Raw genomic sequence first — 27,216 nt, forward strand, 5'->3', positions numbered from 1 at the left:
AGGAGGCAAGCTCTGGCCCTGCAGCTGGCCTTGCAGCCTCCCCTGGGTCACTGCTTTGGCATCTCCATCTCCATCTCAAAGTTTATTTCCCAGGGAACTGATCTTTAACACAAAGCAAGCGACTGCAGTCTACCATCTAAATCTGAATAGGGCCCAGGTTCTCAAAAACCACTTAACCATAACTGAGTAGAACCAGAATGTCAGGTACTACTAATAATATTCTGCTATACAAACTTACAGAATTTTCACCAAAGAACAAAACAAATGAAGACATCTACAAGTTGATTTAAAGATGCACAAAGTTAGTGAAAGGTGCTGAAGGGCCAGAAGAATCATTTATATGTATGATATTAAAAGCAAAGTTTTAGTGAAATGGAAAGCAAGAAAAAATGACAGATTCAGCCAGCCAAAGAGTATGATTCCCATTTCCAGGAAAAAAAAAAAAAGTGAATACCAACTATTATATTAAGAACTTTATTTACTAGCAGTGCATGTCCAAAAGAAACTATGTAATATACATAGATACATATGCAAACAGGTCAATTCAGTTCAGTTCCTCAGTTCAGTCTGACTCTTTGCCACCACATGGAGTGCAGCACCCCAGGCTTCCCTGTTCATCACCAACTCCTGGAGCGTCCAACCATCTCATCCTCTGTTGTCCCCTTCTCCTCCTGCCTTCAATCTTTCCCAGCACCAGAGAAAGATTTTTCCAGTGAGTCAGAACTTTGCATCATGTGGCCAAAATATTGGAGTTCCAACTTCAGCATCAGTCCTTCCAATGAATATTCAGGACTAATTTATATTAGGATTGACTAGTTTGACCTCCTTGGTGTCCAAGGGACTCTCAAGAGTCTTCTCCAACAGTTCAAAAGCATAAGTTCTCCAGTACTCAGCCTTCTTCATAGTCCAACTCTCATATCTACACGACTACTGGAAAACCATAGCTTTGACTAGACAGACCTTTGTGGGCCAAGTAATGTCTCTGCTTTTTAATATGCTGCCTAGATTGGTCATAGCTTTTCTTCCAAGGAGCAAGCGTCTTTCGATTTCATGGCTGCAGTCACCATCTGCAGTGATTCTGGAGCCCCCCAAATAAAGTCTCTCACTGTTTCCAATTGTTTCCCCATCTATTTGCCATGAAGTGATGGGACAGGATGCCATGATCTTAGTTTTTTGAATATTGAGTTTTAAGCCAACCTTTTCACTCTCCTCTTTCACTTTCATCAAGAGTTCCTTTTCACTCTCCTCTTTCACTTTCATCAAGAGTTCCTCTAGTTCCTCTTCATTTTCTGCCATAAGGGTGGTGTCATCCGCATATATGAGGTTATTGATATTTCTCCCTGCAATCTTGATTCCAGCTTGTGCTTCATCCAGCCCAGCATTTCACATGATGTACTCTGCATATAAGTTAAATAAGTAGGGTGACAATATACAGCATTGACATACTCCTTTCCCTATTTGGAACCAGTCTGTTGTTCCATGTCTGGTTCTAACTCTTGCTTCTTGACCTGCATACAGATTTCTCAAGAGGCAGGTCAGGTGGTCTGGTATTCACACCTCTTGAAGAATTTTCCGCAGTCTGTTGTGATCCACACAGTCAAAGGCTTTGGCATAGTCAATAAAGCAGAAGTAGATGTTTTTCTGGAATTCTCTAGCTTTTTCAACGATCCAGCGGATGTTGGCAATTTGGTCTCTGGTTCCTGTGCCTTTTCTAAATCCAGCTTGAATATCAGGAAGTTCAGGATTCATGTACTGTTGAAGCCTGGCTTGGAGAATTTTGAGCATTACTTTGCTAGCATGTGAGGTGAGTGCAATTGTGCAACAGTTTGAACATTCTTTGGTATTGCCTTTCTTTGGGATTGAATGAAAACTGACCTTTTCCAGTCCTGTGGCCACTGCTGAGTTTTCCAAATTTGCTGGCATACTGAGTGGAGCACTTTCACAGCATCATCTTTTAGGATTTGAAACAGCTCAACTGGAATTCCATCACGTCCATTAGCTTTGTTCATAGTGATGCTTCTTAAGGCCCATTTGACCTTGCATTCCAGGATGTCTGGCTCTAGGTGAGTGATCACATCATCAAGGTCATCTGGGTCTTGAAGATATTTTTTGTATAGTTATTCTGTGTATTCTCGCCACCTCTTCTTAATATCCTCAGCTTCTGTTAGGTCCATACAATTTCTGTCCTTTATTGTGCTCATCTTTGCATGAAATGTTCCCTTAGTATCTCTAATTTCTTGAAAAGATCTCTAGTCTTTCCCATTCTATTGTTTTCCTTTATTTCTTTGCATTGATAACCGAGGAAGGCTTTCTTATCTCTCCTTGCTATTTTTTGGAACTCTGCATTGCCTTTAGCTTCTCTTCTGTTTTCAGCTATTTGTAAGACCTCCTCAGAGAACCATTTTGCCTTTTTGCATTTCTTTTTCTTGGGGATGGTCTTGATCACTGCCTCCTATCCAATGTTGTGAACCTCCATAGTTCTTCAGGCACTCTATCAGATCTAATCTCTTGAATCTATCTGTCACTTTCACTGTATAATCGTAAGGGATTTGATTTAGGTCATACCTGAATGGTCTAGTGGTTTTCCCTACTTTCTTCAATTTAAATCTGAATTTTGCAATAAGGAGTTCTTGATCTGAGCCACAGTCAGCTGCCGGTCTTGTTTTAGCTGCCTGTATAGAGAGTCTCGCGGAGAAGGCAATGGGAACCCACTCCAGTGTTGTTGCCTGGAGAATTCCAGGGACGGGGTAGCCTGGTGGGCTGCCGTCTCTGGGGTCGCACAGAGTCGGACACGACTGAAGCGACTAAGCAGCAGCATAGAGCGTCTGCATCTTCAGCTGCAAAGAATATAATCAATCTGATTTCAGTCCACTGGAGAAGGAAATGGCAAACCACTTCAGTATTCTTGCCTTGAGAACCCCATGAACACAGGTCAGTTAACTTCTAAAAACATTACTATCCCCAACTTAACAGGAACAGTCGTGTTGGAAAGGAGGGAAGAAGTAGAATCCAGAAAAGAGCAGAGGGCGAATAGGGAATTAGCTCCTCTGCCGGCCCTTCTCTGGGTTGACCTCTGCCCGCAGGATTCACCTCGCAGTTAAGCCTCTCGAATGGGGTTTCCTGCCTCTTTTCACAGTTGCCCAGCCCCGGCCTCCGCCCCTCCCATCCCCAAGGTTCTTTCGCTCCCGCTGCCGCAGCCTGTCCGTCGGGCGCCACCACGTGTTTGATGACCAACACTGCAACACCAAGACACATTCCCGCGCTCGGAGCCGGATACCTGGGGCTCACAGCTGCGGATTTCGGGTGGCGGGGCCGGCAAAACCACCCAGAGGCCAGGCGGCGACAGTGTTCAGGTTCATGGGATTCGAGGCTTCCGAGGGAAGCTTAAGGATCTCCAAGAGTAGAGAGGAATCTGGATCTTGCGCGCCGGAGTCGAGTCCTTCGAGGCCTCTGGAGGCTTCGTGGTCGTTTCCGTGATGCACCTGTCGCGGTCTCAGGAAGCCCTGCCTAAGGACGTAGGCCTGAATCTTCTTGGGTCAGAATCCGAAGTTTGAGAGAGCTTTAAGTTTTTCCGGAAGAAGGACACTATCTTGAGGCAGAATGAGAAGCTTTTTCATCCATTTTCTCTGCCAATGAGGAAAGACGAGAAAAAGAATGGAAGCAACTCACTCTTCTCACCGTAAACTGCAAAACAATGCTGTTTAAGTGTCGTTTGTAATTTGAAGGGCGAGCGCGTTATCCTGGCCGGTTAGCTCAGTTGGTTAGAGCGTGGTGCTAATAACGCCAAGGTCGCGGGTTCGATCCCCGTACGGGCCAAGGTTGTCTTTGATTTTTGTCCTTAAAGATGGCATTGGAACCTCTTTGCAGAGAAGGAGGGTCTGCAAACTTCCTTGCTAGTGGGTTCTAGAACCTGCTTAGGCGGAGTGAACAGATCCCACTCCAAATAACAAAGCAGAACGATAGCAGAGACCTGGCAGCTAAAAGGTACAACAGAGGGCCTTTCTTTATTTCATTTTGTTTTGTTTTCCGTAAGGAAACTGTTTCTTGGAGAGAAAAAAAAAAAAAAATCAGAGGAAAAAGAGAGAGGAAAAAAAAATCAATGTCTCTAGGGTGTTTGCTCTCAATATATCTCCTTTCCTTATTGGGGAACCAAGAAAAGGAAGTGAATCACTAAATAACACAGTAAAATTGCTAGAAAGAATTGCCCTGCAATAATAATACAGTGCACGTGGCTGATGCTCAGAGCTTTCCTTACCTGGGATAGGAGTTTTCAGATCCATGTCACATATTCACTATTAGTGGTGAGATTAATATTAATTGAAATTGAAGCAATTAATATCCTGGGGTATAAATCAAGATGCTACAAAGTTGGCTTTTAGAATAGGAGGGTCCCCAGACTATGGCCATCCACTAAGAAAATGATAAACACCGATTTTAAGGAGCAGTTTAGTGACAATGAAAAGGAAGTTCTGTAAGGTTAAATCATCAGAATGCTGACTCTAAACTCTGTCCTCGGTTATTTGTAAAACGAGAATGATTGTAGTAGTCACATCATAAATTAGTTATGTTTAAATATGTTAATTCATTTAAAACACATAAGTAGTCTTCGGTCCACAATAATGGCTAAATAAGATTTTATTTACACCTGTGATATCTAAATAGAAAGTTCTGAAAAACTAGAACTGAAGTATTGCATAGCAACCTTAAAAAACAGGTCCATTTTATTCTCACACCACATTCATTCCCAAATTCAATGTATATTTCTTTCTACTTGTCCTAAGCATCAGCTCATTTTTTTCCACCTCGGACCTAGTTTCTTATTTGTTCATGGAAAGCTTTATTCATTACTATTCCCTGGGTTCATGTAGAGCTTTTTCACATTGAGTTTTTTTCTAGCTCATTATTAAGGTCATATGCCTTTCATTTATCACTAGCATTACATTTCCATTATTTGCTCTCGGAAGGAAGCTTTTAATTTTTTCTCAGGGATGGATGTTTGGATGGATGGATTATTTTAATTAAATTGTTCTTTAAAAATACTGCTGGTATTTATTCTTATTCATTCTTATTCTTCAAGCACTTATTCTCTTCATTCCCAAAGAGTCTGCAGGTAGAAAAACTCTTTTCCCTTCTCTCACCATCTATTACTGTGGTCTCCAATATGCAAATATATCAAAGTCCTTACTATCAAATGTTCCAATTTGCCATTTTCATTAAAAATGGTTTTTGTACTTGTTACAAAAGAGTTTGCATTACAAAATGCATTTGCATTGGTTCCAAGAAGGCATGTTCTGAAAGGCAAGGTTCATACTTGACCCTGATAGACTTTTTTCTTTTGTTTCCCTTTAACAGAAGTGGACCAGTATACATAGGACTGATATTCCCATTTGTGATAAAGAAATTCTAGAAGGTCAATACAATCAAAATATTAAGGAAGAGTAGTAATTTGTATGAGGGCCGGTTAGCTCAGTTGGTTAGAGCGTGGTGCTAATAACGCCAAGGTCGCGGGTTCGATCCCCGTACGGGCCACTTTTTAAGTCTAACTGGAATGACCAACAATGTGAAAGAATAGAACCAAGTTTAACCAGTTTGTCAGCATTACGCTTAGGCTGCCTAATCTTATAGCTGTCTTTAATATTGCAGCCTGAAGCACCTTGGGCAAAATGTTCTTTGCTCTTAACACAAAGGAAAAGCATAACCTCTCCTCTCAATCATTAAAGTGTGATTATGACTATTTAGATCTGCCTACCTCTGAACCTATAACAGCTAGCGGGGGAATGCTTTTGCTTATCGATTTAAACCTAAATTTGTAAATCAATCATCTATAAAGGCATACATGCATGCATGCTAAGTCGCTTCAGTCGTGTCTGACTCTGTGTGACCCCATAGATGGAAGCCCACCGTCTAGGCTCCCCTGTCCCTGGGATTCTCCAGGCAAGAACACTGGAGTGGGTTGCCATTTCCTTCTCCATTGCATGAAAGTGAAAAGTGAAAGTGAAGTCACTCAGTCGTGTCTGACTCTTAGCGACCCCGTAGACTGCAGCCTACCAAGCGCCTCCATCCATGGGATTTTCCAGGCAAGAGTAGGAGTGGGGTGCCATTGCCTTCTCCCTATAAAGGCATAGGATTTACATATTCATCTTAGACTACTCATAAATTGCCCTGGAACTTAAAATGGGGGTAGAGTCTCCTGAGTTCTTCAATTTATGCGTATCAATGATGGATATTGGAACAAAATCAGTTTCTTAAGAAGGAAAAAGGGTGAAATGGATACCAGGTAGCAACCATGACCAGTAGTAAAGATTTCTCACTCTACACCTCTGCAACCCTCTTGCAATGTGCCTCCTGTACACTAAACCTGCAGCAGTAAAATCTCCAGTTCTCAGATTTCCTTGTCACTAGGACTTCCTGTGTCACATAGCTTTTGCTGAGCTGATGTGCTTGTGTAAGACTCAGTTCAGTTCAGTCGTGTCTCGACTCTTTGCGACCACATGGACTGCAGCACGCCAGGCTTCCCTGTCCATCACCAGCTCCTGGAGTTTACTCAAACTAATGTCCATTGAGTCGGTGATGCCATCCAGCCATCTCATCCTCTGTCGTCCCCTTCTCTTCCTGCCTTCAATCTTCCCCAGCATCAGGGTCTTTTCCAAGAAGTCAGTTCTTCACATCAGGTGACCAAAGTATTGGAGTTTCAGCTTCAGCATCGGTCCTTCCAATGAATATTCGAGACTGATTTCCTTTAGGATGGACTGGTTGGATCTCCCTGCTGTCCAAGGGACTCTCAAGAGTCTTCTCCAACACCACACTTCAAAAGCATAAATTCTTTGGCGCTCAGCTTTCTTTATACTCCAACTCTCACATCCATACATGACTACTGGAAAAACCAAAGCTTTAACTAGACAGACCTTTGTCGACAAAGTAATGTCTCTGCTTTTTAATATGCTGTCTCGGTTGGTCATAGCTTTTCTTCCAAGGAACAAGTGTCTTTTAATTTCATGGCTGTAGTCACCATCTGCAGTGATTTTGGATCCCCCCAAAATAAAGTCTCTCACTGTTTCCATTGTTTCTCCATTTATTTGCCATGAAGTGACAGGACCAGATGCCATGATCTTAGTTTTCTGAATGTTGAGTTTTAAGTCAACTTTTTCACTAGCCTCTTTCACTTTCCTCAAGAGGCTCTTTCATTTTCTGCCAGAAGGGTGGTGTCATCTGCATATCTAAGGTTATTGATAATTCTTCTGGTAATCTTGATTCCAGCTTGTGCTTCATCCAGTCCAGCATTTCACACGATGTACTCTGCATAGACTTTAAATAAGCAGGGTGGGTGACAATATTGTATATTGACGTATTCCTTTCCCGATTTAGAACCAGTCTGTTGTTCCATGTACAGTTCTGTTGCTTCTTGACCTGCATATAGATTTCTTAGGAGGCAGGTAAGGTGGTCTGGTATTCCTACCTCTTGAAGAATTTCCCACAGTTTGCTGTGATGCACACAGCCAAAGGCTTTGGCATAGTCAATGAAGCCGAAGTAGATGTTGTTCTGGAATTCTCTTGCTTTTTCGATGACCCAACGGATGTTGGCAATTTGATCTCTGGTTCCTCTGCTTCTTCTAAATCCAACTTGAACATCTGGAAGTTCATGGTTCACATACTGTTGAAGCCTGGCTTGGAGAATTTTGAGCATTACTTTGCTAGCATGTGAAATGAGTGCAATTGTGAGGCAGTTTGCATATTCTTTAGCATTGCCTTTCTTTGGGATTGGAATGAAAACTGGCCTTTTCCAGTCCTGTAGCCACTGCTGAGTTTTCCAAATTTGCTGGCATCTTGAGTGGAGCACTTTCACAGCATCATCTTTCAGGATTTGAAGTAGCTCAACTGGAATTCCATCACCTGCACTAGCTTTGCTCATAATGATGCTACCTAAGGCCCACTTGACTTTGCAGTATAAGACTGGGAGAAATGAATGTTGTGAGATAAAGGCTGAATAGCTCTTCTGACATATGTCAACATAAATAAAGAGGTAAACTGAGACAAGTTCAAATTACCAAAAATAGAGTTTATTCAAGAATAGCAAAGGAATTACAATTCAGGAAATTCATGATATATAGCAAGATAGGTCTATTGAGGTTTTTAAGGTGATTGTATTTATGATCAAGAATGCAAAGAAGGGCAAGTCCAGTCAGATTAGGGGCTACTCATTGATTAGGAGATAAGTCTCTGTCTTCTGTAAATTAGGCATTTTAGGGGAAATAAGTCTCTTAGCTCTTACCTCCCAATCCTCAGAGGGTGAATATGTGACATTTCATTTCATATCCTCTGGTTTGATTTTAGCTTGAAATCCTTTCACACATGCAAGATTGTTGCAAATATTTTGGTTTATGTGCAGCTACTGTCTAGGATTTTGTGGAACCAGAAGTGGCAGCAATAAGATTTCTACGGAAGCATTTTCATGGCTGAGTGCTTCTGGCAGTGTCGCATAATCTATACTTGATTCTGGTCTCCAAGAAACTCTGTGAATGCATAAGAAATCCATGTTAATTTTACCTTATTTGTGTGGATTCTATCTTCTGCATCTAAGATCCCTGATTAGTTAACAACATTGTATGGTGCAGTTATGGTAAATCTATACAGCGGAAAATAAAGGCCAAAGTAATGCAGTTACTCCTTCATGGACTGTGATCGTTTTACTCATCTTTCTGATTGATAAATATCATATTTCTCTTTTTTCTTTCCTGTGCTGTTTCAGAGCCATAATAATCTTTCCTCTTTACCCATTCCACTGATTATGATCCTTGTTTCTCCTTTTATATTTCTATTCCTGTCCACATTCCTTGATTTTCTTTCTTCTTCAGTACTCCATTCTAGTACCCTTACCTACCATTACCACTATCTGAGAGACCTTCTCATTTCTACCTCTTTCCCACTGTTCTACTCTTTCATTCACATGAACTTCATACCCAGATATCAGATTTCCCAAGACAACTTTTCTGGACCAGGCCTGTTGGAAGTTTGTTGCCAAATCTTTGATGATGACATAATGCTTCAAGTGATCTATGTCCAAGGTCTTGATAACTTATGCACCTTAGATAAAAGATGCCTGAGAATTCTCACTCCAGCCCTCCTTGTTATTCACATATGATTTTATAATATATGTTATATAATATATTTATAAAATATACAAAACTGGTAAAGTTTGAACAATGGTTGGATACTTGATGATCTTATTTTTGGTATTATTTTTAGATGTGATAATGATATTGTGATTATGTTTTTCAAAAGCAACCTCATTCTTAGAGATACTTAAGTTTCAGCCTTTTGTCAGTCATGTAGGAGCTGGGCAAAAGGAAAGAATCAGTAATACTGATTCTCTATTTAAAATATTGATATTGTATTCATTATAGTTTTTTGCATTAATTTTTACTTTAAAAATACTTTCAAATGTTATTCTCTCTATTGCAAAGCTTTTTGGAAGTCTAAATTTTGTGCCCGAGGCAAGCGTCTAACTCAACTTAGTCTGGGCTGTGTTAAATTTATCAGTGACACAGGTCTGAGATTCATGCAATGTGTCTGAAGGAATGAGGGCTGGGTTATAGGTTAATAACATTGCCATGAGTTGATAGACAGGTACATCGAATTAATGGTACTATTCTTTTTTTGCATATATACTTTTGAAGTTTTCCCAAACGATTTCTCTGTCAAACCTTCCCAACCCATTTAGAAGGCAGGGCCTAGAACAGAGAAAAGGCACAGGAAGCTGCAGAAATAACCACAGAGATGCAGAAACCTCCCAGGGTCCTAGAGGGGACCTGGAAATAAGGCCAGTGAAAGTAAACCATCCTGTCTCTCTATTCTACCCCAGAGGCGTAAGCGTTCGCGTTCTTGTTTTCCTGGCAGCAGGCTTCCGCGATCTCCGGAACAAACGTCCTGGATTTCGTGCCCAAGCAAGACTGCCTGGACCTTCCAGGCAGATAGAGAAGGACCAGGCTTCGCAGCCTCTGATCTGACAAAGGCAGGACTTTGGTAAATGTCCAGACACCGAAGTCTGGACTAGAGTTGTTCCCCGTGGCGCATGTTCTTGCCCAGAAGCAGCAGTTTGCAAAAAAAAATCAGGAGATGTCAGCGGGCAAGGATGAAGGTAAGTAAGTTTCGGCGCTTTATCCCCGGACCCCAACACAACCCCCGCGGGTTTAGGAGCTGAACCTAATCGAAGATTAAGCAGAGACGTATCTGGCGCGAGAGCAGATGGCATAGGCCTGGACGCTCCCTATCAGCAAAGTCCATCCGGAAGCGGCCTGCCTTGTGGACAGTAGTAGGTAGCGAGTCTTGGTTTGTGGGTGTGGTTGTGAGGGGCGGACACATGCAGGGAGAGATTCAGGCGCTTGAGCTACTGGTGCTGGAGAGATCACGTGCTCTAGATAATAATACGTAGTGGAGAACCGTTACCCGGAAGACAGAAATGTTGCGACTGTGTCAGGCGCACTGTTTGATAATTCTGGACATTAAATAAATATGAGATGTGTAGTGGTTAGGGGGTAGGGGAGGGGTTAGTCATCAGAAAATAGCAGTGCATCTACACAGCCAGCTTGCTCTCACCTTAGAACCGCTTGGCTTTTAAATTTCCCAGGTAATGCCAGTGTGCAGCGGGTGGAAATAACCACTGGGCTACTGTCCGATCCAAGAAGTGCATCTGACTCTTTGTTCTTCTGGGCAGAAACCATTCTTCTAACACTGTCTAGTCGAAGCCGTGAGGCCTAACTGGCACTTAATTTGTGTACAGAGGTTCTCAGAAGGAAATTTATCAGAAGGGTACTGAGTCCAACACTTGGATAATACAAGGAATGAGTAGAGCGAGTTCTCATTTTATCCTACTTAATCTGAGGCACTCAGCAGTATTTTTTTTCTATGTTTAAGCATATTTTTCTTCAATTAAAAAAAAAAAACCCAAGATCATTTTGTAGTTTAAAAATCAGAGATGGTTGAAGATATGGTTGAAGATATATTAGCCCGCAAGTTTCAGCCAGGTTGTGGCATGTGTCAGAATTTCTTTTCAAGGCTGAATATGCTTCCATTGCATGCCTATGCCACGTTTTGTATATCCATTTATTCACTGATGGGCGCTTGGATTGCATTCACCTTTTGGCAATTGTGAATAATGCTGGTATTGCATATGAGTGGACAAATATTTCCGCAACACCCTGCTTTAAGTTCTTTGTGAGCGTATACCCAGAAGTGGAATGGCTGGATCACGTAATTGTACTTTTAATTTTTTGAGAAACTTCCATACTGTTTTCCATAGCAATTGCCCCATTTTACAGTTCCACCAACAATATGCAAGAATTCCAATTTCTCCTTCTTCTTGCCAACACGTGATATTTTCTGAGTTTTTTGATAGTAGCCAATATAGATGTGAGGTGGTACCGTTGTGGGTTTGATTTGCATATGCCTAATGATTAGTGTCATCACGCATCTTTTCCTATGCTTATTGCCATTAGTATATCTTTTTTGGAGAAATGTTTGTTCAAGTTCCTTTCCCATTTTTCAATCAAGTTTTTTGTATGTGATTTTTTAAAAGATTGAATAATCTCTTGGATCTGTTATTTTTTGTAGTAGTGATAGATAAAAGAGAAGGTATGCTCAGAAATACATCTTCCATCATGTTCAGTTCTTCTGGCTTTTTGAATATGTGTGTATAAAGAAGGATTCTTGTTTTCTAGATGGACGAGGTGGAGAGAGAGTACAATCCCAGGCAGCAGAATTGTAAACAAATGCAGGTCTGAGAAATAGCCTGCTGACCTCTGCTAAAGTGTATAGCAACAGGAGGTAAGTCTGGAGAGAAAGAGCTTCATAGATCTTGTAGGAGACTTAGAGGTGCATCTTGTAGTCTAATGTCATCCACTAGAACTTTGCATAATGGTGGAAATGTCCTACATCTGTGTTGTCCACCATGGTAGTCACTGGCTACCTGTGTCTGTTGAATACTTGAAGTGTGGCTAGTACTGTTGAGTCTGTTTTACTGAATGTTTATTAATTTTATTAGCTCCATTCACATGTGGAGAACTTCTGGAAACATTTTTTAAAAGCAAGTGACTTCTCTAAAAAATAAATTATGAAAGGGAGGGTCTGTGACTTGGCTGGCATGCTCCATCAACTCTACCCTCTGCTCCTTTTCTCTTCTCTCTTCCTATCTGGAATTCAGACAAGACTCCTGGAGGAACAGCAGCTATTCTCAGTCTATGGTAATGAAAGCCACTGAGCAAAGACAATTAAGCAAAGAAGACAGAAGGAGCCTGGGAACTTCATGGCACTCTTGACCAGTGGTGCCAGCCCTGGATGATTGACCTCAGGACCTCTTGTTAAATGACATGTGCTAACTCCTTTCTGTTTAACCCACTGCAGTAAAATTTTCTTTTGCAGTGAATCAAATTCTAACTGATGATATGGCTAATGTGTGTTAGTACCTGCTTTGGGCCAGTGGACTTCTAAGAATTTTTAGGTACTAACTTTTTTTTAAAGGACATATATATATTTTAAAATTGATTTATTTTTTAATTGAAGGATAATTGCTTTATGTACTAACATTTTTAATCCACACAGTAAATGACTTTATGAGATAGATGAAAGGAGCAAGCAGCATTAGTGTCACCTGGAAATTTGTTAGAAATGCAGGTTTGGGGGCCTGACCCCAGACCTCCTCAGGCAGAATCCCTGGGAACAGGGCCTGCAGTCTGTGTTTTAACAAACCCTCCAGGTGATTCTAGTGTCTACTGAAGTTTGACAACTTTATAGATAGGGTATTTTTACTGTCCCCATTTTACAGGTAAGTAGACTGAGCTGAATTTAAGTCACTTGCCCAATGTCACACAACTAGTAAGACTAACTCCTAAGTCTTTGTTTATAGCCACTGTGTGACATCACATGTTAAGAATTCCTGCTCTAGAGTAGTAGCCTTCAAAATTTGAAAGCATACCCCTTTGAAAAATTATGTACCCCTTGTACATTTTTAGATCAGCATCTAAAAATTTCAAATCATAAGTTCAGACAGTTGTAAAGAATGTAATTTCCAGTACATTGTAATTTGCGGCATTTTAAAAATATCATTCTTCTAAATGAATCTAAATACCGTAGAGAATATTTGGTTAATGGATTTGGTTTGGTTAATCTATTAAAAAATTTTTTTCTTTAACATTTGACATTTTATATCCTCTCTATTGTATTTGGACTTATATTTTCATTCCCCCACTCCACAAAAATACATTGTATTGTAACATGGTTGTTTTATTATCTATTCTGTTGTACTACTTCTCTGTATGACTATATCGCTTTGAGTTAACAATTTGTTTCCTGCATTGTTATTGCAGTTTTTGTTACAGCAAATCACTGTGAGTGTGTTAATATCTTGATAAGTTATAAACATAAAATAAAATTGAATTGCAAACTCATCTCTTAATGACATGGATGGGACTAGTATTTTCTAATTAATTTGTGTATCCGTGGATGAGTAGTCCTGTTGCAAGACTGATGTTGCAAGGTTCAACATCAGTTTTATGTCTATTTAATTATTAGAGATATGAGCTAATTAAGTAGTTAGGAATTAAAGGAGTTTTGAAATATGAATGCAATTCTAATTTTTCTAATCCCTATATCACATGCTAAAACCACATTATCATTAAAGTTTTCTGTTAGTCTATTGTTGACAACTGGGTTGGACCTTCTTTCATGTTTGAAGGCACAGTTCAGTTCAGTTCAGTCTCTCGGTCATGACTCTTTGCAACCCCATGGACTGGAGCAGGCCAGGCTTTCTTGTCCATCACCAACTCCCAGAGCTTGCTCAAACTCATGTCCATTGAGTTGGTGATGCCATCCAACCATCTCATCCTCTATTGTCCCCTTCTCCTCCTGCCTTCAATCTTTCCTAACATCAGGGTCTTTTCCAATGAGTCAGTTCTTAGCATCAGGTGGCCAAAGTGTTGGAGTTTCAGCTTCAGCATCAGTCTTTCCAATGAATATTAAGGGCTGATTTCCTTTAGGATTGACTGGTTGGATCTCTTTGCAGTCCAAGGGACTCTCAAGAGTCTTCTGCAACACCACAGTTCAAAAGCATCAATTCTTCTGTGCTCAGCTTTCTCTATAGTCCAACTCTCACATCCATACATGAATATTGGGAAAACCATTGCTTTGACTAGATGGACCTTTGTTGGCAAAGTAATGTCTCTGCTTTTTAATATGCTGTCTAGCTTGGTCATAGCTTTTCTTCCAAGGAGCAAGTGTCTTTTAATTTCATGGCTGCAGCCACCATCTGCAGTGATTTTGGAGCCCAAGAAAAGAAAGTCTCTCACTGTTTCCATTGTCTCCCCATCTATTTGCATTGAAGTGGTGGGACCGGATGCCATGATGTTTGTTTTTTGAATGTTGAGTTTTAAGCCAACCTTTTCACTCTTCTCTTTCACTTTCAGGAGGCTCTTTAATTCCTCTTCATTTTCTGCTGTAAGGGTGCTGTCATCTGCATGTCTGAGGTTATTGATATTTCTCCTGGCAATCTTGATTCCAGCTTGTGCTTTATCCAGCCCAGCATTTCACATGATGTATGTACTTTCTACATGTAAGTTAAATAAGCAGGGTGATAGTATACAGCCTTGACGTACTCCTTTCCCAATTTGGAACCAGTCTGTTGTTACATGTCTGGTTCTAAGTGTTGCTTCTTGACCTGTATACAGATTTCTCAGGAGGCAGGTCAGGTGGTCTGGCACTCCCATCTCTAAGAATTTTCCACAGTTTGTTGTGATCCACACAGCCAAGGACTTTGGTGTGATCAATGAAGCAGAAGTTGATGTTTTTCTGGAATTCTCTTACTTTTTCTATGATCCAGTGGATGTTGGCTATTTTATCTCTAATTCCTCGGCGTTTTCTAAATCCAGCTTGAACATCTGAAAGTTCTCAATTCAGGTACTATTAATGCCTGGCTTGGAGAATTTTGAACATTACTTTGCTAGCGTGTGAGATGAGTGCAATTGTGTGGTAGTTTGAACATTCTTTGGCATTGCCTTTCTTTGGGACTGGAGTGAAAACTGACCTTTTCCAGTCCTGTGGCCATTGTTGAGTTTTCCACATTTGCTGGCATATTGAGTGGAGCACTTTCCCAGCATCCTCTTTCAGGATTTGAAATAGCTCAGCTTGAATTCCTTCACCTCAAGAAACTATCTGAGTCTGCAAAAGAATTTTGTTAGTCTTTAAAGACATTCCCTTTCTTACTGGTAGCATTACTTAGAGTCATTTTGTCAGATGCTTTGAGTAGGCTTTGTGTCTTGGGGAAATAAGACGAGTATGCTATCGGATGGTTGAAAGTTATCTCCTTTTTCTTAGTGGGAGAAGAGTTGTGACAAAAGAAGGTGGGAAAACACAGAGTTTTCAGGCAGGTCAGTCCTAAATGAATCCACATACATGTCCAAGGTCAGGAAAATGATTCCTTATGTCCATTTATTCCCAGGGATATACATACTCTAGTTTTAAAACTAAAGGATACTAACAGATACTTCTTGAAATTACTATTGGCAGGTCTCTTCCTCTATCCAGAAGCCTGGGAGGGTGGGAACTTAGCCCCCCTCCACCACCAGTGCTGCATACTTCATGTCAAAATGCATGCTACAAGTAGTTTAAGGAATCAGTTGGTAGCTATTTTTACTTTATGTGTTAGATGTGAAATTAATACCTATAATACATAACATATATAACAGGGAACATATGCTTATATTAATCTAAAATACCAATATGAGTTTCCAGGTATCCATAGAGATGAAACATGAGGGTTACTCAAAGAGTCAGTAGCAGGACCCCAAGAAAGGGACAGAAAGAACACAGGTGGAGAGTGGCCCCCAGAGGCACCCGACACAATTCAATTTTCTGTTATAACATTTCCAGCTTCACATTTTACATTATGTACTTTAAAAAAATAAACAAATAGAAATCTATTAGTTTTCTGTTGCCGCATAACAAGTTATCATAGTTTAGCAGATTATAACAATGCCCCAGTATCTACTCAGATTTCTGTAAGTAAGAAGTGTGAGCACTAGGTAGCTGAGTTCTCTGCTACCTAGGATTTAACGAGGCTGAAATCATACATGGGGCTGCATTCTAAGCTCTCACGGTGATGGTAGCATCCCTGCATTCTTGGTGTTGGCTGGGGGTTCTCAGCTCCCGCTGGCTACCTTCATTCTGTTGGCCCCCTCCATCTTCAAAGCCAGCAACAGAAATTCTCACTTCGAATCCCTCAATTCCTCTCACACTTACAATCTCTGACTTCAGAAGGAGTCCAGTCCCTTTTGAGGGCTCACCTAAGTAGGTCAGGCTCACTCCTGATTATCTTCCTTTTTTAAAGTCAATGGTGCTATGTAGCATACCCTAATCATATTCACAGTATGAGGGGTTGTGCAGGACTTGTACATCAGAGGGAGGGCATCTGTGTTACCACTGAATTCTGCCTACCTCAAGAAACAACAACAGAGGTTGGATTTGAGTAGAAATTGCCAGCAGCCCCCTCTGACTGGAGGAATTTAATCAACTCAGATACAATAGGTTCAGACCTTCTCTGTGGCAGAGATGGGAATGGCATGGTGATTTCAGATCTCATTTGAGTCTCTTGTGAAGGAAAGTATATAATTTAACTTCTGTAGGGATGGAACTTGGACATTGGTGTCATCAGCATTATAACCTAAACTACTTTGCAAACCAACCACTAGGAGATTGCTGTGTTTTCTTTTCAGAAAGTTTCAATATAAGTAAAATCTTTGTTCCCTGGAATCTCATTTCAGAAAAAACAAACTTTTCACTCACTCTTTCTCTACCCCATCCGAGGGAAAGAAACAAGAATATCCACTTTCATTAAGGACGAGTCTTGCCTCTCCATGGAAACTTGGTGTTTCTCAAACCAGCTTATTCAGATGAGTTCTCAGGAGGAGCTTCCTTCCTCTTCCCAGGATGACCAGGAGCAAACACAATGCTAATGACTCTAACTTGAAACCCGAGGAAGCTCATGAAAATGACCCGCTGAGCTGTCTAACTCCATTGGGGTTAGAGAACTATGAAATGCAGAATCTAAGTGTTTGATCTCAAAACATAAGCAATTCAACTATCAGGACAATTTTTTTCTGATTTATGGTTTTCTTTTAAAGACGGCTATAAAGGAAGAGTGTGAGTTTCTTTTAAGGAGGAAGGAAACTAACCTGCAGAGTGGCAAAGATAATATGGGTATTTAGAGTGGCAAAGAGCCCTTCTTAATTTGCCAGCCCTTAATATATTATCTTTTCATTCTTCAACTGTCTTCCATGAAGTAGGGATTATTATCCCCATTTAACACATGAAGAACTTGAGGCTCAGAGAGTTGGTGGGAAAGCCAGAATTAGAGTATATGATTGTTGAGTTTTAAAGTCCATGCTCTTTCAAATCATCTTGAAGATGCCAGACTTCTGGTCCTCTGGATTTTAAAGAGAATTTAATATGCTGGAATTTCAATCATTGGAGATAATATGGGTATTCAATAATGGTGCTGAGGTCACTGGTAATCCTCTGGAAATGAAATAGAGTTGGACTGATACCTCACATATTAAGACAGAAAAAAATAAAATATATCGGAGATCTAAGTTTAAAAAGAAGTAAGGGACATTCTAGAAAAAATGAGTTATTTTGTTACTCTTGTTGAGCTTGCATAGGGGAAAGGCATATCCAAGTTAGACATAAAACCAAAAGGAAAGACTGATAACCTCACCCTCATAGTCCAAAGTCTGCAATGTCCAAAATTGCTACAAAGTGCAAATGAACTGCTTGTTACATATCAAAACATGACTTAATTGACTCATTTAAAGAACTTTCTACAAAGCAAAAGAGAAAGACCCAGCAATCATGAAGAAAAATGAGTACAGGATATTAAAAAACAGTTCACAGAAAAGGAAGTACACATGGCTCTTAAACATAGAAGATGTTTAATAACACCACCACAGGAGAAGTGTAAATAAAAACTGCACTAGGAGCCCATATTTTACATTTCAAACTGGAAAAACAAAATAGAACAAAACACTTGTATTCTGCTTGTGAGGAATCAACTACGCTTTCCAGAGTGACTTGGGAGGGACAGCCCAGGCAGAGTTGAGCTTTCTGAGTAGGACGATTTGGAAACAGTGAGAATCCCTCCCCTCACTTCCCGGGAGGCTACAGAGAACTTTTTTTTTTTTTTTTTTTTTTTTACTATTGCCTGAAGAGCAAATGGGGGGGGGGGGAGGGTGCAAGTTTCCATTTCTCTTGGAACTCAGAGCTGAAGTATTTAAATCTCTTTAGGCAGATTGTTGATTTGGTCGGTTTTCCTAAATTGGCAATCTAATAGAACTGTGCAGGGAAATAATTCACGTACTTAATACTACCTACTGAAGCAATTTCTTTCGGTTTGAAGACAAGTAGTGTTTTCACAAAAGGACAGTAAAACAGATGTGTAATCTATCAAGTTTGTTTCTGAAGGCCAGTCCAGGAAAGATTTAGGAGAACAAAATTTCATCTACCGAGAGTGGGGTTCGAACCCACGCGGGCACTAGCCCATTGGATCTTAAGTCCAACGCCTTAACCACTCGGCCATCCCGGTTGCCGAGTACCAAGCTTCTGCAATTATTTTTTAAAATTAGAACCAATGTATTGTCCTGTGCATTTAAGAAAACACTATTTCTGGCTTTGTGGAATTGCATCAAAATATGAGGACGATTATGACTGAGAAAACACAGCAAGCTCTCTGTGCTTTTGAAACTGCTATTTCCTGTCCGCTCTCTCAGATCACCTCAAATCCAGATAAATTCTTGTCTTTCCTCAAGGTTGTTGTTGTTGTTGTTAGTGGCTAGGTCGTGTCCGACTCTTTTACTACCCCATGTACTGTATCTCTCCAGGCTTTCCTGTCCATGGGATTTCCAGGCAAGAATACAGGAATACAGGGTTGCTATTTCCTTCGCCAGGGAATCTTTCCGTCCCAGGGATCGAAGCGGGGTCTCCTGAATTGGAGAATTCGCATTCATTACACCTGACCCACCAGGGAAGCCCAAGTGAAAGAAAAAAGGACAACGAAAGAATTACAACGCTCGTAAGCTCGTTAACGGTCTACTACTCATTAGTAGCCATTGTAGGTTCTCGTGATGGAGAGCGAAAATTCCCAAGTGGAGGTGCCGGGGATTGAACCCGGGGCCTCGTGCATGCTAAGCACGCGCTCTACCACTGAGCTACACCCCCGTTAATAGCTTTAGTCCGAAAATGTATAAACAAGTGGGAGGAGGAGGCCCTAGAGTAGCAGAAATTACCGCACTAACGCCAAGTACAAAGCTTCTCAGGTACCTCTACCGAAGGCACTGTCCCAATGTTTCCTTAAGAGATTAGCGGTTTGCCTGCTGAATTCAACCCCCTACCGTACGACAAAAGACTGGGGCCCAAAAGACACTTTATTGAAACGAGCTCACTTTGGGATTACATTTGGAAATCACTAGTGGACCCAGAGGCAGTTCAATTTCGTGACTTTGATTTTAATGGCAAAATGCTTTCACTGACAGCCCAATATGTCCATAAAAGAAACACACTGGGCTAGGTATAGGCTGTGGTTGTTGCTCAGTCCCTAAGTCGTGTCCGACTCTTTGCCACTCCCTCCATGCTTCCTTGTCCTTCTCTACCTTCCGGAGTCTGCTCAAATTCTTGTCCACTAATGCTACATAACCAACTCATCTTTTGCTGCTCCCTTACTCTTCTGCCCTTAGTCTTTCGCAGCATCAGGGTTTTTTTTTTTTTTTTTTTTTTTTTTTCCAACGAGTCAGCTTTTCGCATCAGGAGGCCAAGGTATTAAGAGCTTCAGCTTCAGCATTAGTCCTTCCAATGAATATTCAGGCTTGATTTCCATTAGGATTGACTGGTTTGATCTTCTTGCTGTCCGAGGGGCTCTCAAGGGTCTTCTCCAGCACCGCAGTTTGAAAACCTTAATTCTTTGGCTCTCAGTTTTCTTTATTGTACAATTCTCACATCCATACACGACTACTGGAGAAACCAAAGCTTTGACTGTACGGACCTTTGTCGGCAAAGTTGTGTCTCTGCTCTTTAAGAGGCTATATTTGTCATAACTTTCCTTCCGAGGAGCAAGCATCCTTTAATTTCGTGGCTGCAGTCACTGTCCACAGTGATTTTACAGCCCAAGAAAATAAAATCTGTCACTGCTTCCATTATTTCCCTTATATTTATCCTGAAGTGATGGGACCAGATGCCATGATTATAGTTTCTTAATGTTGAGTTTCAAGCCAGTTTTTGTACTTTTCTCTCCAGGTGGTCTGGTACTCCCATCTCTTTAAGAATTTTCCTTGGTTATTTGTGATCCACACAGTCAAAGGCGTTTGCATAGTCAATGAAGCAGAAGCAAATATTTTTGGGGGGAATGCTATGATCCAATAAATGTTGGCAATTTGATCTCTGTTCCTCTGCCTGTTTGAAACCCAGCTTGTACATCTGGAAGTTCTCAGTTCAGGTACTGCTGGCTACAGACTGGAAGACTAGAACTTCAAGTGCTTCCAGAAAAGACAGCACTTCTGACAATGGGGACTCCAATCTTTGCACCCAAAAGTATCCCCCGGAAGACTTATTACAAATGCAGATTCCAGAACCCCTCTTGCAATGATCCTTTAATAAACAGGGTAGATTCCAATAATCTTAATTTTACCAAGGACTCCCAGGTAATCCTAACATCAACTGTCTTAAATGGCAACAGTCATGTAGGAGTGCTGAAAATTGTCATGGGGGAATTTAAGAATCCATGAAAGAAGCTCCCAAATAGGAAATTTGTTTATCTGGAGGAGACAGAGCTGAAATGAAATCCTGAAGCACAATTTGGAATAGAATGAATTAATATCGAACACCTAATGTGTAAATGTCTCTCAGGTAACCAAGAGAAACCCCACATTGAAAGGGTCGTGTCAGTTGTACCAGATAAGCAAAGGGGGTCCAAGGACAACTGTTCAAGTTTCTGGGGCAGTCCAATTTTTACTTGTGGCTCAGCTGGTAAAGAATCCGTCTGTAATGTGGGAGACATTGGTTCGATATCTGGGTTGGAAAGATCCCCTGGAGAAGGAACGGCTATCCACTCCAGGATTTGGGCCTGGAGAATTCCAGTCAGTGAGGTCGCAAAGGCTGAGAGACTTAAACTTTCTTTTCAGTCTTTACTTGGACTGTTCGAACTGCCTCGGTCCACAACCAGATCTTTCTTTTTGATAAATTCGTGGAAAAGAAATGCCCCCCTCAAGTCCTTTGGCTGTTCAATTCTGATTTTGAATCTCTGGTCAGATCAAGTTTCCATTCCTAGAAGAGATTCCTGTCCAAATGTACTTTGTAGTTAAATCTCGACCAAACTGCTGAAATGAAAAACAACACGTTGTGACAGTTTTCAGCACTGGGGCTTCGTGGCTTAGTTGGTTAAAGCGCCTGTCTAGTAAACAGGAGATCCTGGGTTCGAATCCCAGCGAGGCCTTTCTCTTCTTGGCTTCATAAGGTAAAACCCTTAAAAGCAAATTCCATGGCCTCAGACCTTCAGCCTTCAAAGGCTGCAGGGGACGATATTTTAAAGACAAGCAAAGAAGCAGGAGTTAGAAAATTAATGGGTTGTTTTCTGGTTGAGTATTAAGGTAACATTTTGAGTAACAGTCGTTTTTCAGATGTGTCATTTGCAAATCTTTGTCTTTGTCTTGTCTTCATTTTTGTTAAAATGTCTTTCACAGAGCAAGTGTTAAAATTTTAATGAAATTCACCTTTAATTCTTTCAGTAGATAAACAGTTTTCCTAGCACCATTAGTTGAAAAGACTGTAATTTCTCCATTGAATGGTCTTGCACTCTTGTCAAAAGCCAACTGATCATATACGCAAGAATTTACTTGTGGGGTCTCTATTCTATTTCATTGGTCTATATTCCTGGGTATATGTCAGGACCACATGGATTTGGTAAGCTGTGAGATTAAGAAGTGAGAGGGCTCCAAATTTATTCTCCTTTTTCAAGATCTTTTTGGCTATTTGGGGGTTGCACAAGAGTCAATGTTAATTTTAGGATGGATTTTTTTTTTAATCTCAAAAAAATTGGGATTTTGATAGGGATTCTATTGAAACTGCAGATCACTTTGGGCTTTATTGACATTATAACCATATTAGTCTTACAGTTCATGAATACAGATATCTTTTCATTCACTGATACCTTCTTTAATACCTTTTTTTTTCCTCTTTCTAAAGTTTTCTGGTTTTCAGTGTAAACCGCTTCCTCCACCTTAAGTTCATTCCTAAACGTTTCATTCTTGTTTATGTAAGTGTAAAAAGAACTATTTCATAACTTGTTTTGGATTGTTCATTGTAAGTGAATAAACATGCAACTGATTTTTGTATGTTGAATTTTGTATCTTTCAATTTTGCTGAATTCTTTTATTAGCTCTAATGTGTGTGTGTGTGTGTGTGTGTGTGTGTGTGTGTGTGTGTAATCCTCAGCACTTTCTATGTATGACATTATATCTTTCTCTTGACTACTTATCCTGGCTAGAACTGATATTACTATGCTGAGTAGATGTAGTAAAAGTGAACATCTATGTCTTGTTCCAGGTATTAGAGAAAAAGCTTACACTTTTTCACCATTGAAGATGCTGTGACTTTTTGATAAATGACTTTTATCATGAAGATAAAATAGTTTCCTGCCATTCCTAGTTTATTGATTTTTTTTATCATGAAAGAATATTGTCAAATGCTTTTTCTGCATCTATTGAGATGATCCTGTTCTTTTTTTCTTCATTCTGTTAATATGTTAAACCTCACTTACATTCTAGGAATGTATCTTCTTTGGTTATGGTGTATAATATGTTGTTGTATTCAGTTTGCTAACATTTTGTTGAGGATTTTTGCATCTATGTTCATCAGGGATATTAATCTGCAGTTTTCTTTTCTTCTAATGGCTTTGATATTAAGGGAATGCAGTCTTCATAGAATGAGTTATGTTCCCTTTTTTCAATTTTTTGGAAGAGTTTGAGAGGAATTGTGTTAATTCTTCTTTAAATGTTTGGTAGAATCCACCAGTGAAAATGTCTAGGTTGGACTTTTCTTTGTTGTAATTTTTTTTTGATTACTGCTTCAATATACTTAACAATCATAGGTATGTCAAAATATCTGTTTCTTCATGTTTCGGTTTTGGTAAATTGTGTGTTTCTGGGAATTTGTCCATTTCATTTAGGTTATCCAATATGCAGTCATACAATTTTTCATAGTGTTGGCTTGTAATATTTTTATTTGTGCAAAATCTGTAGTAATATCCCCACTTACATTTCTAATTTCAGTAATTTAAATATCTTCTTTATGTTTTTCTTTGTAAATCTAGCTAAACATTTGTCAATTTTATTGAACTTTTCAAAGAGCCAAATTTTGGTTTCATTGATAATTTTTCTATTGTTTCCTGCCTGCCCTTTCTGATTGCCAGTCTTACCTGAGTGCCTACCCTAGGGATTTACAACTTGCATAGCCAGTCCCCACAACAGGCATTCCCCAGTTTCTTCAATAAATAACTCCACTTCCCAACATGAAAATGTTTTCTTGATGATTCTACACAAATTGACCACCTCTGGGTAACCAGCGGGCGTATCAACAATATTCCCAGAACTTTCTAGTAACTACCCACTCTGCCTACTCCCAGGGAACCACTATTCTGACTCCTAACAAAGCAAAAGCGTCTTGCCTACAATGTAATGTAAACAATTGGCGTTATAGAATACATTCTCTTTTGCGCCTTTCCTTTGGTCAGTAGGTCTGTGAAGTTCATTCTTATAGGTTATGGACTATTTTTTCTTGTTGCGTTATAGTTTTTCACGCTAACAGACCTAGGCAATTGCAGATGAGCACTTGGAAAGTTTCTATTCTCTTGACTAAAGATCGCTGTATATTTTGGTAAATAGGGGACGGGGGAGCCTGGTGGGCTGCCGTCTATGGGGTCGCACAGAGTCGGACACTTCTGAAGCGATTTAGCAGCAGCAGCCCAGATTATAGACATGCTTTCATCTATCCTGGCCAAAAAAACCCCAAGCCTCTGCAGTCTTGTTTCCGTAGTGTAGTGGTTATCACGTTCGCCTAACACGCGAAAGGTCCCCGGTTCGAAACCGGGCGGAAACATTAGCTTTTGCTTGAGGTTTCCAATTGACCACATGGTATCTTTGTTTATCTTTAAACACAGGACCCTTCTTCCGTAGCACGAACAAGAGCAAAGTACCAAGCCACAAATTCGCACCGACAACTGAGAACCGCCAGGGGAGTGTTTTCATTCAGATTCTCTCTTGAGGTTTACAGAGAAGTTGTTCCTTAACCAATACCCTACCTGTTCTGGGACCGGGAAAACAAGTATTTAATGAAGATACAGAAACTCCTGAAGGGACAGAAGGAAGATGGTGAAAAGAGCAAGAGGAAACTTGCGGAAGTTATTTGGCAGACAGAGCACAGGATGAAAGGCGTCAGAGGTTTCTATCCAGGCCTTTGGTCTGGGAGATCCAGCATTCGCTGAGGACGAGAGAAAACTGTCTGTAGACATGGCCTCAAAGGGATACGAAGCCCCTTTTCATGAAGCCAAGGGCAGAGGCCTGAGAGGGTAAACCAGATGCCCGGGAAGCTGAAAATGGCACTTAGTTAGTCAATATATGGAAATGCTGCTTCTAGTTTCCTCAGGGAACTTTCTTGAGGACGGGAAACAGAGCGAGCTAGTTAATATCCTTTCTCCTCGAGTCTGAATTCATGCCTTCCTCGGTTATCCGTAAGAAAGGATTTGGGGACTTTGCTCGTCTTGTTTCGAAGTTCCTCCACTGAGCTCAGAGCAGCTCCTGAAGGAAAGATGTCGGATTTTTGGCAGATTTGGAAAGCACAACATGGAAGGAAGTACTGAGGTCATTTAATTCTTGGGGAAATTGATCTCAGGCTAAGGAAAGGGAGAGAAAATATGTATTCTGACAAAGTGGCTGATCTTTAATATGGTAAGGAAGAGGAGAAGCAGTATCCTACCCGAAGCAGAGTGGCGCAGCGGAAGCGTGCTGGGCCCATAACCCAGAGGTCGATGGATCGAAACCATCCTCTGCTAACTATTTTTGTGACATCTCCAATACATGGCCTCAGAGAGTGTATTTGATTTCCTGAAGTTCATTTAGGGCTTAGCGTTTTCCTCTTTTCTCCACAAATGACTGCACAATTTCTTCCTCGTTCGAAAGATAAGAGACAAGTCTTAACTTTAGAGTAGAGGAAGAATTGACAAATTTCATGTTTATTTCCAACAAATTTACCTTTTGTGTTCCAGAGACTATACACTGAGGTAGGATATAATTTTTTATTTTCTTGCACATTTCCTTACACTCAAAGAAAAAACATTGTTATTTTGCCTGAGATATTGGTTGCTAGAAACCTATATTGCCTTTTTACTTGAGTTGGGGGGTTCAGGTTCCTTTCACTCTTGTTCATTCTTAGGCATGATTTATAACGTTCAAGTTAATAGAAACATACTGTGAACTCTTCTCTGAAGCAATTTATGTTACAATAATTGAGAAGACACCTTTCATACACTATCCCTGTTCATACTTACATAAAATGGTTTCATGCTAATGTTACGAGAAAAAGAAGCAAAAACCTTGCATGTGAAATGATAGAAAACAGTAGACTACATTTAAAAATTTTTGTGCATCAGAATTCCATGGAGAAACTAGAAGAAAAATAGTTTTACTGATATATTTGCAAAAGAAATTGAGAGAAAATGTCTAATTTAAATAATTTAAAATGAGTAACTATATATGACAAGAAAATATAAATTCTTCTAAGCAGTGAGAATTCACAGAGAAAAATATCAAACGAAAAATGTGTTGGATCTGTTTCATTCCTTTACTTCTCTGATGAATATGTTCTTATTTGGCAAAACCAACCATTTTCAATTTATTTTGCTTGCATCTTCCCCTAAAAGCATTTTTAACTGAAAATGTCCAGGCACAGGAGATTTGTTGAATCAACTGAGACATATAGACTCAGAGGAGAAGTACCATGCAACTGGAAAAAAGATATGGAGTGATTTACAGGAGATATTGTTACTTATGTGAGGGGGTGTACAGACAAAGATTATAATATGCTATCTTTTTTCAAGAAGGAAAGGGAGTCAGGAAAACATATGCATTTTCCCTTTTGAACAGAAAACAGCAAAGATAGACTAGTGAAACTGGCAATCTAAAAGTGTAGTAATAGTGCTGGGGTACATGAAGTATTGGGTTGTCAAAAAACTTCATTAAGATGTGATGGAAAAACCAGAACGAAAATTTTGGCCAACCCAAAACAGGGCTGGTGGGAGAAATAGGGAAGGAACAGGAAATAGTGGAAGTGAAAAAAAAATAGGAGAGTCACAGACTGTCCCTGAAGTGTGGATCATAGAAATCAAAAGATGTTCCTCAGAGATTGAACCCTTGGCTTTATTTGTGTAAACTATGCTTTCAGTTCAGTCACTCAGTCGTGCCCAACTATTTGCGACCCCATGAACTGCAGCACTTCAGGCCTCCCTGTCCATTACCAGCTCCTGGAGTTCACTCAAACTCATGTCCATTGAGTCGGTGATGCCATTCAATCATCTCATCCTCTGTTGTCTCCTTCTCCTCCTGCCTTCAATCTTTCCAGCATCAGGGTCTTTTCCAATGAGTCAGTTCTTCAGGTGGCCAAAGTATTGGAGTTTCAGCTTCAGCATCAGTCCTTCCAAGGAATATTCAAGACTGATTTCCTTTAGGATGGACTAGTTGGATCGCCTTGCTGTTCAAGGGACTCTCAAGAGTCTTCTCCAACACCACACTTCAAAAGCATCAGTTCTTTGGTGCTCAGCTTTCTTTATAGTCCAACTCTCATATCTATGCATGACTACTGGAAAAACCAAAGCTTTGACTAGATGGACCTTTGTCGGCAAAGTAATGTCTCTGCTTTTTAATATGCTGTCTAGGTTGGTCATAGCTTTTCTTCCAAGGAGTAGGAGTCTTTTAATTTCATGGCTGCAGTCACCATCTACAGTGATTTTGGAGCCCCAAAAATAAAGTTTGTCAGTGTTTCCACTGTTTCCCCATCTAGTCTCCATGAAGTGATGGGACAGGATGCCATCCATGATCTTAGTTTTTTGAATGTTGTTTAAAGTCAACTTTTTCACTCTCT

At 40.3% G+C, this 27,216-nt stretch overlaps 1 long non-coding RNA gene and 7 other non-coding genes across 8 annotated transcripts; 6 read left to right on the forward strand and 2 right to left on the reverse strand.

Moving 5' to 3' along the window:
• TRNAI-AAU lies at positions 3,743 to 3,816 on the forward strand. Its single transcript has one exon. It is a non-coding gene; the product is annotated as a tRNA-Ile (tRNA).
• TRNAI-AAU lies at positions 5,456 to 5,529 on the forward strand. The gene has a single exon. It is a non-coding gene; the product is annotated as a tRNA-Ile (tRNA).
• On the forward strand, positions 9,829 to 13,197 carry LOC102173795. Its single transcript, XR_311008.3, has 3 exons — positions 9,829 to 10,135; positions 11,715 to 11,820; positions 12,197 to 13,197. It is a non-coding gene; the product is annotated as an uncharacterized LOC102173795 (long non-coding RNA).
• TRNAL-UAA lies at positions 18,540 to 18,622 on the reverse strand. Its single transcript has one exon. It is a non-coding gene; the product is annotated as a tRNA-Leu (tRNA).
• Positions 19,183 to 19,254, reverse strand: TRNAA-AGC. The gene has a single exon. It is a non-coding gene; the product is annotated as a tRNA-Ala (tRNA).
• On the forward strand, positions 21,447 to 21,520 carry TRNAT-AGU. Its single transcript has one exon. It is a non-coding gene; the product is annotated as a tRNA-Thr (tRNA).
• Positions 24,108 to 24,180, forward strand: TRNAV-AAC. Its single transcript has one exon. It is a non-coding gene; the product is annotated as a tRNA-Val (tRNA).
• TRNAM-CAU lies at positions 25,061 to 25,132 on the forward strand. The gene has a single exon. It is a non-coding gene; the product is annotated as a tRNA-Met (tRNA).

This window comes from Capra hircus, chromosome 23 (assembly GCF_001704415.2).
Source record: "Capra hircus breed San Clemente chromosome 23, ASM170441v1, whole genome shotgun sequence".
NCBI classification, from domain to species: domain Eukaryota; kingdom Metazoa; phylum Chordata; class Mammalia; order Artiodactyla; family Bovidae; genus Capra; species Capra hircus.